Below are 14,037 nucleotides of genomic sequence, written 5' to 3' on the forward strand. Positions count from 1 at the left end.
CAAGCTGATTTGTGTCTCTGGTTCCTGCTGCCCCCAACTCTCTGCTCATGCCTCTTTTCAGGATCCATACTCCAATGAGTTGCCAGCACAGGCAGCTCTCCACAGTTGGTGGGAAAGAACATCCATCTAGGAAGGATCCTAGGCAGAAGACCTGGCACTGCTCCTGCTCTGCTTTGTGACCTTGGGGCAAGTCATATCCTTCCTTGGATTAGAACCTCTGTCTCTGTGAGCTCTGCCACCACCCTCCAGGCAAGAGATCTGGCTATTTATTCATTTGAGAGTCAACAAATCTGTACCAAACACTAACTCTGTGCCAGCATCTGGGCACCAGGACCACTACAAAGAGCAAACCCTGCAGCTGTTCTGCTCGGATTAGGAGACCCTGCCAAGAATGATGTCACAGATTCTTCTGGGTCCAGGATGGGCCGGTAGATGAATGATCGATAGATAGATGTGATTAATTTGAGAGATGGCTATAAAGATGGATGGGTGGCTGGATAAATGGATGAAAAGAAAAAATTGATGGATGAATGGAGGTATAGGCATATGGATGTGTGGGTAGATGGATACAGATGTGGGTGCATGGGTGAGATGGATGGGTTTTGTTGAGGATTTTTTTCTGTGCTCACAGCTCATCTGGGATCCTCCTTAGCATCAGGGAAGGCATGGCAGGAGTGGCTGGCAGCTGTAGTGGTTGGAGTATAAGACAACTTATTCTTATCTCAGTGGCTACTCGGGAAGTGGCAGGGAACTCAGGCTGGCCCTGGGGCTAACCTGTAAACCAGAGACCTACTTCCTTCAGAGGCATCCAGCCCTAAAGGTAAGAACCAACTGGGAGACATGTGTTTGAACATATGAGCCTGTAGGGGAAATAGAAGATGAAGATGAAGAGATGGAAGTGGAGACGATAGACAGACAGAGGGATGCTCAGAGGGATGAGAGGAAAAGAAGGAAGGAAGGACGGACGGATGGATAGATAGATAGATGGACACAGAGGGGACGAAGCCTAAGCCTTTGTCCTGTCACCTGTGGCTACATATCCCTCACAGAACAGATAAGGGTGATAGGCTGGCTGAGTCTTCTTGATGGAGAGGGTGAAGGACAGTCCTGGGCTAGGGGTCAGTAGTCTGCTGGAGGAGACTTGGTGATGGTCAGACATCAGAGAGGATCCTTGTTGCCCTGTAATCAAGGGGTTCAGGGGGTTGTTATGGAGGGCCAGGTCAGGAGGGCCACAGAGAGGCCAGCACAGAATAGAAGGAGGTACTGGGTAACAAGCGAATTGGAGGAGTGGGGAACTTACTAACTGTGAGGGTCATCTCAAGCCTAACTTACAGCAACTTTCTAGTTGCCTCACAACATGCTAGGAGCTAAACCATTTGCAGTGGCGAGTCAGGCCATCCAACTCTGTGGGTTGGGGGTCTCTGAATGGGCCCAGAGGATGGCAGGAGCCTGCTGAAGGTTGGCATATCCAGCTGCAGCTGGCAACACTTAAAGTTCATTCACCACACAGTTGCTAAGAGGCCAAGGACAAAAGAGGCTGCGACAGGCACAGGGCTGGGTACAGACATCAGTGGCTTCGGGGCAAGTTTATCTCCAGGTATCCCTGAGCCACCAGCATCCATCCTCTTCCCTGCACTGGTGAGGCTCAGAGAGCTTCCTATTCCTCAGTGTCCCGAGAATCACCTCCCACCTTCCACGTGGCTTGCACACTGTGTGATCGTTTCTCCTACCATCCTGATGCATCCCATGCATACACAGGCTGATGGGAATGAGGCAGGCAGGGGCTGGTGGCACCTGTGGGCAGTTCCTCTCTCCTCTGAGGCCATCTACAAAGTCTCCTCCCAATGCCCAGGGTACTCTCCTCTGTAGTGTAGACTGATTTTTGCGGAGACATCACAAAGCAGTGGCAGGCTTACAGAAGGTTGGGTGCCAAGGACCACAGAAGGCTCCAGGCTCCCCAAGGCCTCAGATGTTGTCTGAAGTGTCAGAAGGCTCATCTTGCTTTGTGCCTGGTCAGACTCCTTCCCACCACCCATTGTGCATCTACACCTTAATGAGCCAGCCCCAAACCTACAGCTCATCTCCAGGAGTGCGGTTCTTCAGGTCTTGCTGCTGGGCCCTGCACGTGTGCGCGTACACACATACACACAAACACACACACCTCCAGTATGAGGAACCCCAAGTGCTGCAGGGGTTTCCTTTAGCATACTGGCCTAACCTCATTCCTAGGCAGCCCTCCTGAGTGGGGGGAGGACAGCCTAGAGCTGCAGAGGTCTCGGGTGCTGTCTTTTGACACTCTGTGGTTGTAGTTGACATATTTCTCATTCCTGGGCCTCCAGCCCCTTTGCAGTGTGTGGGTCGGATGCCCTTTGAGATTCTTGCTGGTCCCAACATGAGAAAGTGACATTTTCTTCTGTTTACAGCTGTTGTGTTTTAGTCAAGCTGTGACCCTTCCCGAGCCTCAGTTACATCCTGTGTGAATGAATCAGTGGCTGTTCACGAAGAGAGGTTTAATTGTTGCTTGTTTGTTTTTTGTTTTGTTATTTTTTTATGATACAGAAATCGAATCTAGGATTTCACATATGCTAGGCAATGCTGCATCTCTGGACTCCAACCCCAGCTGCCTGGCTGTTTCTTTTTTGTATATGAATGAGTGTGTGTGAGTGTGAGAGTTTATGTGTGTGTGAGAGAGTGTGTGTATGTAAGTGTATGTGTGTATGTGAGAATGTGCATGTGTGAGTTAGCGTGTGTGTGAGTATGTGTATACGTGTGCTTGTGCTGATGGAGACCAGAGGTGGCCTTTGGTCCTCTGGAGTGAGAGCTGTAGCTGCATGCAGCTGTGAGCTACCCTACAGGGGTGCTGGTAACTAAACTCTGAGCCTCTGATAGGACAAGAACTTATTTCATCATTGAGCGTCTCCAGCCCCAAGGGTTTGGGTTTTGATGAATCCTAATGGTATTAATCAGCAAGGTGTGTTCACACTAGATTTCTCCTCAGTACCCTCCCAGCAGCCCTATAAGCTGCTGTCACTTGCACTCCTAGCTTACAGTTTGAGACCCAAAGGCCCAGGGGTGGATGCAGAGGCAAGCCTCGCCTCCAGGTCCAGGTCCCTCACTAGACAAAGGACCTGACTGCCAGGCCTGACCGGGGAAACAGCTCATGGACTTCTTTCCCAAGCTGGGTGTATCCGGGAGGGCAGAGGAGGAGGAGTTGGGGATGCTCCTGACAGCTGTGTGTGTAATCAGCACTTCTCCATCACTGCTAATAGCATATTTAGCTTGCTGACTGCTCTGTTTGCCTGGAGCCTCCCACAGACTCAGAGCTGGAAGATGCTCTGCTGCATAGGGGAAAGCCTCTGCAGCAGAGGGGCCTTCCTGTTTCCTGCAACACCTAAGCCAGTGGCTCTCCCCAGGACGCTAGGCCTGGGCCTGGAGCTAGGGTGTGGGGTGGGATAGGAGGGCGAGTGGTGGTGACGTGTTGCTGCAATTCCTTGCTTCATCTCCCTGGCCCCAAGTAACTCCCTCAGGCTCTAGGACTGAGGAAAGGGCCTCACAGCTCATCTCTTGTCAGCTGAACATGCCAAGGCTCGGGTAGCTTCCTCTTGTACAGTGGGCCTTGGAGAGCTGGCAGGCATGGGGCCAACCCTCCTTTAAATTTGGCTTTCACCCCTGCCTCCAGGCCACCGTACCATGTCTCCTGCTTGACAGAATAGCTCCTCAGTCCCTCTGTCACGGTCACTCCCAACACCCTGCTTGCTAGGTCAGTAGGAAGTACAGCTCACACTATGGAAGGGAGGGGGGCGTCGAATGCACACCCCAAGTGCTCAAGGAGCATCCTAAAAATGACCCACCAAGAGCCCCGTTCTGCAGAGAAGTCCCTGTGTCTGTGTGGTTTCTGCTCTCAGTCAGAGCAGATCTCACTACCTCCCAGGGTTTCCAGCTTCTATTCTGAGCTCAGCTCCTGCCTCAGGAGCCCATGGACTTTTGCTGCGTCATCCTGGGAGTGACTACCAGCTGAGGAAGTGTGGACCTCCTAGCAGGCAATGGTAACTGGGACATGGGACGCTGATCTGCTTTAGGGAAGACTTAGCAGTGATTTCATTTACCTATTCATTGTCTGTCATATGAGGCTCGCCTCTGGACTGGCCCTCCTCTAGGGTGGGACTTGTTTCTCCCATGGTCTCTCATGGCCTAGAGGTGGGTGCTGCTACCACCGATGGCCCAAGACGCTGTCTTAAGAATGTGTTTGCCTGGGCTGGTGAGATGGCTCAGTGGTTAAGAGCACTAACTTACTTTTCTGGAGGTCATGAGTTCAAATCCCAGCACCACATGGGTGGCTCACAACCATCCATAAAAAGAAATGAAGAACCTATGGACCACAGAGACCAGGCCCAGAGTGAGCAGGGAGGGAGCAAGAGGGAGAAAGGGAAGGGAAAAGAAAAAATAAAATAAAATAAAAAAAGAATGTGTTCGCTTGCCTTCTCATGACTGCATGAGCCATCCAGTTTCCTACTTTTCTTGGCTGTATCTGTCTTAATGGCATGCCCCTCCACTTGCAGAAGGCATTAGCTGGTCCCACTTGTCATCATTCTAAGGAACGCTGCTATAAACAGCACTGCACGTATAGCCCGTTCCCCTCTGCGGTAGCTCTGGGAGGAATTCCAAACAGTGAGATTATTGGGTTAAAGAGCACAGCATATTTATGGTCCTGTATGGGATGGGGAAGCCTCCTTCTCAGCCCCCAGGCAGGGCCTGTGTCCACCAAGGTCTGGGTATGTGCCCACACCATTTGGTGGCAGAAACCAGCACCCTATTGGCATTTTGAACAAGTAGCTTGGTTTGGGGGTTATTGGGGTGGATGAGCTTTGGGAATGGGGAGTGAGACCAGGAGTCCTGTTCCGTCATCAGATGCCTGCTTCCCTAGGGTAGGTCTCTGGTCCTATGGCCACAACCCTTCCTGCAGTCTCAGATAAGAGAGCAGTGTCCCCTCTGAGTGGGTGGCCCATGTGTCCCAGGCCTCAATCTATTTTCCACGGCCCTCATCCAGACCCCTGGGCCCTGTCTGGGCTGTCCCTCCCCCTTGTCCCTTGTCTTTGCCTCTCCTGTTCTCATTTTCCTGAACCTTTTCCTATCACGAACCTCTGACCCATATGTCTGGATAGGAGAGGGGAGAGGACTCCATGGTTCAATTTATTTTAGGGTATGCCCCACTCAGATGATCACCTGCAGTCTCTGGGGACTTTAGGGCTTTATGTAAATGACCAATGAACTAGGCACTGTGAAGGCTTCTGCTGTGTAAAGGAGAAGCCTTGGCTATCTGAGTCCTAGCTCCAGCTACGTCTGCTGGGGAGCAGAGGCAGGCAGCAGAGCCCACTGGTGGTGTGCCAGTGTGGGTGCCCCTCCCCTGGTCTCTTTGCCCTCTATGCCTCAAGTGGCAAGAAGTTCTGAATCCCAGGCAGTTTAAAATGTATAATCCTAGAAGAAATCATTGTGCCTAAAATCTCAGAGATGAGCTCTACAAAGCTGCCAGGGCAGCTGTAGGATGGGGAGGTGATACGGGACTTGGGAGCATTCTCTCTGGGTAGGGTGGCAAGACCAGTCCCAGTGAAGGCTGCAGAAAACCCACGGAGACTTCACTGGGTGAAGATCTATGCTACCCTAGACAGGGTAGGCTGTATATATAGGCCTGGTATCCATGCTAGCCCCATCTGGAGCCCAGGTGGGGGGGGGGGCTCAGCAGTCTGTGACTTCTGCCTTTGACCCAGCGAGTTGGTAGCCTGTGTTCAGCTTCCTCCTCTCCTCCTCTAGTGCCTCTCTCAGTTATTTTGCTGATGAGGGAGACAATGGCCGTGGAGCATGTGGGTGCACATGAGGGAGATTACGTGATTATGTGGGCTGTGTGATTTTCCCGGACAGGCAGGGCTGAGAGGCAGGTGAAATTATTCTGTCTTAAAGTTTCAGAAACAAGTTCTTCTGCGAAGCTGTCAGAGTGGCTGCAGCATGACTGGGGAGTCAGAAGACTTGGGAGCATTCACTGGGGGTTCCAGGACCGGTCCAGTGAAGATCTCAGGCCACTGCCTTGCTAGGGTGAGCTTTATGCTAGCCCAGGCGCCATCTCAAACAGCCTCACAACAGTTAGGCACACCAGATGTCAGTGGAGCTGGAAGGCAGATGTTAGTACCAGTCTAGAAGAAAATTGGAGAACCCAAGCCTCTGAGGTATCAGTTGACCTACCCGGTCACAGTCAGATGGTATCAGAGTCCTTCACGGTATCTACTCTTCCATGCCCATATGGAGGTCACATCACGGTAGGTGAAGATAAGCAGGGCCACCAAAGCCAATGGGTTGAGGTCTAGGTAAAGAGCCAGCCAAGTCCCATCTCCTCCCTCCCTCCCTCCCTCCTAAGCATCTCCTGCAAATGCTGGAGGAAAACTGGTGTGTGTGTGTGTGTGTGTGTGTGTTGGATTAGGAAGGAAGAGAACCGACTGGGTCCCCAAGTCTCAAGGTGCAGGCTTGGCAACTCTGGGGTTCACAGGGCTCTTTCAGACTCCTACTTCTCAGAAAAGAAGCCAGCTAACAGTAACCAATGCTACCCCCATCTGCATTCCCTTTCCTGACAACAGGTCATTTATTGAATGGGTATTCATGTTTCGATGACTTCAATAAAAGGAGACTGGACAGGGGCTGCTGGTGACACACTGTTATGACCATTATGACCATTATGAAGATACTGCAGTGTTTTTTTACCTCAGGCCCAATGGTTGGAGGTGGCTTCTCCATCCACTCTACCCAGGCAAGGCCACATAGAGTGCTTTCACTATGATTAGAAGTCAGGTAGAATTGTTACTTCCAAGAGTTCTAACAGTGGCTGTTTTTGCTAATCTTTGAAACACAGTTATTGAAGTGTCTATCACACTAGATCAGTGAGTGACCAGTGTACAAAATCCTCCTGTGGACTAACAGTGGATGTGTTGCATATGAAAGAAATAAATAGTATTGTTGCAAGTCACAGATTCAGGAGATGCTTGTTTATTGCAGCCTAGCCTAGTCTATACTGACTGGTGCACTTACAACACTGGCCAATAAGATCCTTGCCTAAAACTTCAGAATCAGGAGTTCTCTGGTAGCTGGGCTGCTATAGTTTCCACAGCAGGAATACAGATGTGTATAAGCTGTATTTCAGAAAAATAGAGGAACAGGGAGGTGCCTACAATGAAAGATGCAGAGAATTCCTGGTCATCCTGTTTCTAGTGAAGGATTTGGATGGCTAAAACTCTTGTGTGGTTCTATTAGCCATTTGCCCTTTTCTCATCCAAGCTGGGGCTAGTTGGAATTTCTTTCACCTCTGTTCTGCTACAGGATGAAGGGAGACAGTATCTCATGCCACAGGTGAGGTGTGGGTCATGGGTCACTGTGCTGACTGGTTTTATGCCAACTTGATACAAGCTAGAGTCACCTGAGAGAAGAGAGCCTCCACAAGAACAGGGTGTAGGCAAGGGCATTTTAAAAATGAATGGTTGATAGAGTAGGGTCCAGCCCACTGTAGGGGTGCCATCCTTAGGCTGGCAGTCCTGGTTCTATAAGGAAGCAGGCAGGGCAAGCCAGTGGGAGCAAGCCAGTCAGCAGTTCCTGTCTCCAGGTTCCTGCCCGGGTTGAGTTCCTGTCCTGACCTCTATCAGTGATGACTGACAGAAGGATAGGCCAGTCAAACCCTTTCTTCCCCAAGTCACTTTGGTCATGATGTCTCATCACAGCAATAGTATCCCTAAGGTAGCCATCAAAGGACAGACATTCACTTGTTCCCTTTCCTAGCAAGACAATTTGAACAGCAGAGAGAATGTAGCTCTTCTTTTACTCCTCTCCCAACTACACCTTCCCATAGCAACTGTTCTCACTGGTAGAGTGCTACTATGTGTATACTCCAAAGATCCTTCTCCCAAAAGTCACATGATACAGTATAACTCCTCCAGCAATGGTGTTAAGAGGTGAGACCAGGGCCTGGGGAAGCAGCTTCAGTGGTAGCGGTGCTTAACTGGTTCCTACATTATGAGATAAAACCAGAAACAGAACAAAAACATGTCTGTGCATGCACTACACACAGCACTCAGTCCCCTTGGAAGAGCATCATTGTGTTGCATTTTACTTGTTTTAAACAGGGCCTTATGTAGTCCAGGCTGGCTACAAACTCACTGTGTAGCCAAGGATGATTTTGAACTTTTGACTCTCTGGTCCCTACCTTCCAAGTGCTGTGACAGAGCTATGCACTACTATGTCTGATTTATACTGTGATTTGAACCAAGGGCCTTGAGCATGTTAGGCACAACTCCACCAGCTGTCAAACATCAGAATATTTTGGAGACAGGTCCCAGTATGTATTCCTGACTGGCACACAACTTGCTATGTAGATCAAGTTGGCCTGAAATTTACAGAGCCCCACCTGCTTTTTGCCTCCTGAGTGCTAGGATTATATGTATATTAGCACACCTGGCCCAATTCTGTCTGTACCCAGCCCAGGAGAGCAGTGGTGAGGGGGGTGCTGGGCTGCCCAGAGCCCTGATGTTCCCAGACTCGGAGGGCTAAGTCCAGCCAGCATGATTTGAGTCTCAACACTCAAGGAAGAACCTTTCAGGCCTCTGATGCAGTATTGAGATTCCCAGAAACCCTTCCCAGCAGCCAGTCCTAGGACCCTGTCTTAGTTTCTTCCTTGTTTCTGTGATAAAAATACTCCACCAAAGGCACTTTAAGGGAGAAGGAGTTTATTTGGCATACAGTTACAGGTTACTACTGTTCACCACTGAGGGAGAGTCAAGAAAGGGATTTAAAGGAGTTCGCGTGTGGTATCCAAGAACAGAGGGCAACGGGTCGATGAATGCATGCCAGTACTTAGTGGCTCGCTCCTCATTAATTCCAGGGCCAGCCCATTCCCTGGTGCTGCCCCCTTTCAGGTTGGGTCTTCCCACCTCAGTTAACTCAGTTAAGAACATCCCTCGCAGACCAACCCAATCCATAATCCATGCGGTTCTTCATGGAGACTCCCTTCTCAGACGACTCTAGTCAAAGGCAACTGCTACAGGGGCCTAAGAAATAATCCCAAGGGTCAAAGTGCTTGCCGTCAAGCTTGAGGATTTGTGGGTCCCTGGGACCCACATGGTAGAAAGGTAAACTGAGTCCCACAAGTGTTCTTCAGCCTTTCCTTCCTCCACAAAACAATAAGATGTAATTATAAAATAATACTAAAAATATCAGATCCCCTTCTTAGTTGGGTTAAGGTAAGTAACTGCACTTTGGCTTCAGAAGGCCTCCATAGGTTTGGGCAGAGTCTTCTCCTAGGCTGTTAACTTTGGGAGAACAGCTCTAAGGGCATTCCTGTATGTGTGTGTGTGTGTGTGTGGTGGGGGACAAGACCCAGACTCTCAGGATCCTCACACAGGATGCAGCAGCCCTAACAGACATCTCTGCAGAAGGTTCAGTGAACGTTACCCAACCAGGAAGAGATCAGCGACCCCGATATGGAGAATTCAGGGCTGGAAAAGACAGTGAGCAAGAGGTCAGCAGTTGAAGCAGGGACTGAGTTTTCAATTAACAGGCTCCAGTGCTAGAAGCAGATGATTAATGGGTCATCAGTGCTGGTAGCGTGACTGCTCCCACACAGGACCGGGGATATACCAGGTTCTGATTCCACTGGAATAAGGAATCTTCTAGCTCTTGAACCTGAAGGAACTGGAGAGGTCAGGGTTCAGTAGGGACACGATGTACAGGACTGAGGATAGGGGCATTGTGAGCCAACTGTGCCCTGCTTGGCAGAGTGCTCTCTCTGCTTGGGGATAAGCTGGGATCCCAGTGTGGACAGTGACTTGTATTCAACAGAGCAGCTTGCAGCTCTTTCTGTGTTTGAAAACACTAGTACAGAGGAAAGAGCAGGGACTTCATGGGGACTTTACCAAATTCAAATCTGCATCTCACTCCCAACTCTGCTTCTTCCTCTGCCAGGGAATAGAGAAGGGGACTGTCCCAGACAGCAGCCACCATCCGGACGCTATTCCACAGCCACCCCAGGGGATAGAATGTGTGCACACAGTCACTGATGAAGGTGTGGACTGAGACTTCTCATCTTTCTGTCTAAGGCTCTCTTAGCCTCAGTCTATATCCATAAAGTGGGTTGGAATGGTACCCACCTTGAATGAGGGCGTGGAGTTGGATGATATAGAAGTTGGCTGAAGGGAATTATAGGAGGAGAAGAAAGAGGAGCAAGGAAGAAGAAAAAGGAAGAGGGAGAAATTCAGGAAGAAGGAAGGAAGGACGGACGGACAGGAGAAGACACTTCTGCCATTGCTATCACACTTGTAGTCCTAGCACTAAGGAGGCTAAGGCAAAAGGGAAGCCATGAGTTTGAGGCTAGACGGGGCTACACAGTGAGAATTCTAAACCACCCTGGACTGTAGAATTAGTCTTAAAAACATAAAAAGAACAAGAAAAGAATGTTGCCCTGGGCAAAGGTCAGGAGCCACCGTGCTTGATACACCCCTGTGAGCTGGCAGAGCTCTCAGTGATGAGTAAAGGTTTTGGATTGTGCCCCTTGCCTTTGGGACTGGACAGGGTCCATGGGCTGCCGGAGGCCTGCAGCCTGGATGGGGCCGCCATGGTCTCCCTCAACAGGGGGCATTCGGCTTTGATTGGCGTTAGAAGGCCTCCTCCTGGCTCTCTGAGGTCTCAGGAGAGCAGAAGTAGCTCCTGTAATCCCTCAGCAGCTCAGACTCCCCTCTGTGGCCACCTTGCAGCAATCTGACAGAGTCACTTCCTGCTACTGACATGGAGCACCATAGGTGGGATCATTTATAGAGGCTGAAGGATTCTGGGGCTCCTGGTTCTCAAGGTTGAGGAGTTCAAGTCCAGGGGTTTCCCTCTGGTAGGACCTTCTCTCTGATGGGGATTCTGCCATGTCCCAGCATCTCATAGGGCATCACATGGGGAGGCAGAAATCTTGGTTCAGGTTCTATAAAGTCACAGTCCCCCTGGATAAGGCCCTTGGCCCTGTCTCCTTAAGACAGACCATATGAAGCTCAAGATGAAGGAAGACCAAAGTGTGGATGCTTCAGTGCTTCTTAGAAGGGGGAATAAAATACTCACAGGATGAAATATGGAGACAAAGTGTGGCGCAAAAGCTGAAGGAAAGGGCATCCAGAGACTGCTCTACCTGGGGATCCATCCCATATACAGCCACCAAACCCAGACACTATTGCAGATGCCAAGAAGTGCTTGCTGACAGGAGCCTGATAGGGCTGTCTCCTGAGAGGCTCTTCCAGAGCCTGACAAACACAGAGGCAGATGCTCACAGCCAACCATTGAACTGAGTGCAGGGTTCCCGATGGAGGAGTAGGAGAAGGGACTGATGGAGCTGAGGGGTTTGCAGCCCCATGGAGGGAACAACAGTGTCAACTGGCCAGACCCCCTGGAGCTCCTGCGGACTGGGCCACCAACCAAAGAGTACACATGGAGGGACCCATTGCTCCTGCTAAGTATGTGGCCCAGGATAGCCTTGTTGGACATCAGTGGAAGGAGTGGCCCTTGGTCCTATGGGGGTTCAATGCCCCAGTGCAGGGGAATGCCAGGGCGGGAAGATGGGAGTCGGTGGGTGGGTGGGTGGGTGGGTGAGGGAGTACCCTCATAGAGGCAGGGGGAGGGGGGATGAAATGGGGGGTTTTCAGAGGGGAGACCTGGAAAGGGGATAACATTTGAAATGTAAAAAAGGGGAAAAAAGACTTAATTTCTTCCCAAAATGTCCCACTTAAAATGTCCTGTTTGAGCTACTTTTCCACCTTGTTGATGCCTATTAAGGGAAAGTGAGGTGTATGTGTGTGTATGTGTGTGTGTGTGTGTACGCGCGTGCGTAGGTGTGTGTGACCAATTCTGTTCCCTTCCTGCTTCCTTGTCCCTGCCAGTCTCCCTGCTATCTCTGAGGTCTGCTGTCTCTGAGTCCACAGCTGCATAAGTGGCTGTCTGGTCTCTCTTCACCTCTTTTGTTGGCCTGTCCCCTGGAGTTCCTGCTAGCTCTGCAAGATCAAACCTTTCCCCCACCCCGCCCCTTGGAGGTGATCTCATTTCTCCTGAAGTCTCTATGTTTTGGTCCAAAGCTCAAGCTACTGTTTCCTGCTCATTTTCCAAAGGTGCGTCCCTCTCACCCTTCCTCTGTAGTTGGCTCCCTGCTCTGCGTCCACCTGAATCTTGAGAGGCAGAATGTTCCAGAAGCAGCTTTTTAAATTCTCTTCTTAGTCTATGCAGATTCCACTGGGGTTCTTCCCCTCCTCGATCCAGTAAGACACACCTTCAAAAGCCACTCCCCCAAAGTTAAGCCACAGCTTGGGGCTTTGTTGGGGTGGTCTTGTGCCTAAGGAGGGGGAGTCTAATTAAAACTCAGTTCTCTCAATCAGCAGGAGTCACAGATGCAGCTAACTCCACAGCCAAAGGCTCATTATGAGTGCTGGCCACTGGGATGCTCAGGAATTCTACAGGGTGATGAGAACAGAGGCTGTCCTGAGCGACGACTGTGCTGCCCCTGCAGCTGCTGCCCATCAAATTCAAGGCAAAACAAAGACACAAGTGAAGCCTGCAGATGCTTTCCTGGTGGCATGTGCTGTTTCCGCTGGTTTCCGATACCCTCCGGGTCTGTCTGAACCTTCTGGCCTCCTGCCTTTCTTTTCATGGTCAAAAGAGCTTGGGGTTGCTCAAAGTCCCCAAAGTTGATCCAGGATTAACCAGCAACCCGAACTTCCTCTTTTGCCTAAACTGCAGTCTTCCCGGGTTGGAGCTAAGGGTGTGCACTGTGCATGTGTGAAGCCACCATACTGCTGTTTAGTTGTCCTGTTCATGTTAGTTAGATCTTGGAGAGGACTGGTTTCGGGGACATTGTTTTCCCTTCTCTTGCCCTATAGCCTCATGGAATTTGTATGAGGGTTACGTTACTAGGAAGGGGAGAGAGGCCTGATGGAAAAGGGTGTGTCCAGGACCTCGCCAAGCCCCTCCAAAACCTGCCCTCAAGACCTCACACTATAGGGAGTGCCCTCTCCCCCCCAGGAAGATCAGGTGACAAACATCTGCCAACCGGAACAAGAAGAAACTTCGGAGCTCACAGGCTTCTTGAAATGAAAGGGCTCCCTGCAGGGTGTATGTTAAAGGCTCTAGAAACAGTGGTGGCCATTTTTGCCATACAGGGCCAAACATCCTGAAATAACTGACTTGCAGAGAGAGGTGGAGATCAAAAGAAACCTGACTTGCTGAGAAAATACTGCAGAGAAATAGTGCCAGCTCCCTCTGCAGTTCTGGTGTCTGGTTAGGCGTACTGGTTCCCTTTATGGGCCAACCCATGTGAACTGGACTTTTTGCTACTTACAAAATCGAGATCTGAGAGATCCCAGGGTGAATTTATCAGAGTATTTGATCAGAACACAGAACACCTAACATCCTGTCTCAGCCAGCCATCCCTTGCTGCAGGAGGAGCAGCAGGCCCTCAAAGAATATCACCATCCGCATTCCAAAGAGGCTCCTCCTGCCTCAGCCCTCCCAGTGATGAACTGACATCAGCCCCAACTCACTTCTGTTCCAACTCTACCTGAGGTCTAATTGACTAGCCAAGCTGACACTAGGACACATACCTTTCCTAAAACTCTAGGAAAGCTCCTCACCTCCAGAGGGGAGGATGCTCAGGCATGGGGAGAATGGAAGCTATGGGAGCCATTGCTTCTCCCAAGCCTGGGCTGGAGGCCTCCTGAGGGTGCACTCTCTTCTTGCCTATTGGAACTGAAACAGAGAAATTCATCTGTAGTCTTTGTTTCCCTAGAGATAACTTGGTGATGTCGTACATCCAGAGATCAAAGAAGGCTGAACTACATCTCAAATCCCACCCTACCAGAGAGCACTCTGCCTCAAATAGCCTTTGCACATCTCATGTCTACAAAGGTAGGGTGGTACTTTTGAGAAGCAGAAGGACTTTAAGAGGTAGGGTCTGGTGGGGGTGTCTTTGAATCACTGGGAATGTGCCCT

This window comes from Apodemus sylvaticus, chromosome 5 (genome assembly GCF_947179515.1).
Source record: "Apodemus sylvaticus chromosome 5, mApoSyl1.1, whole genome shotgun sequence".
In the NCBI taxonomy this organism is placed as follows: domain Eukaryota; kingdom Metazoa; phylum Chordata; class Mammalia; order Rodentia; family Muridae; genus Apodemus; species Apodemus sylvaticus.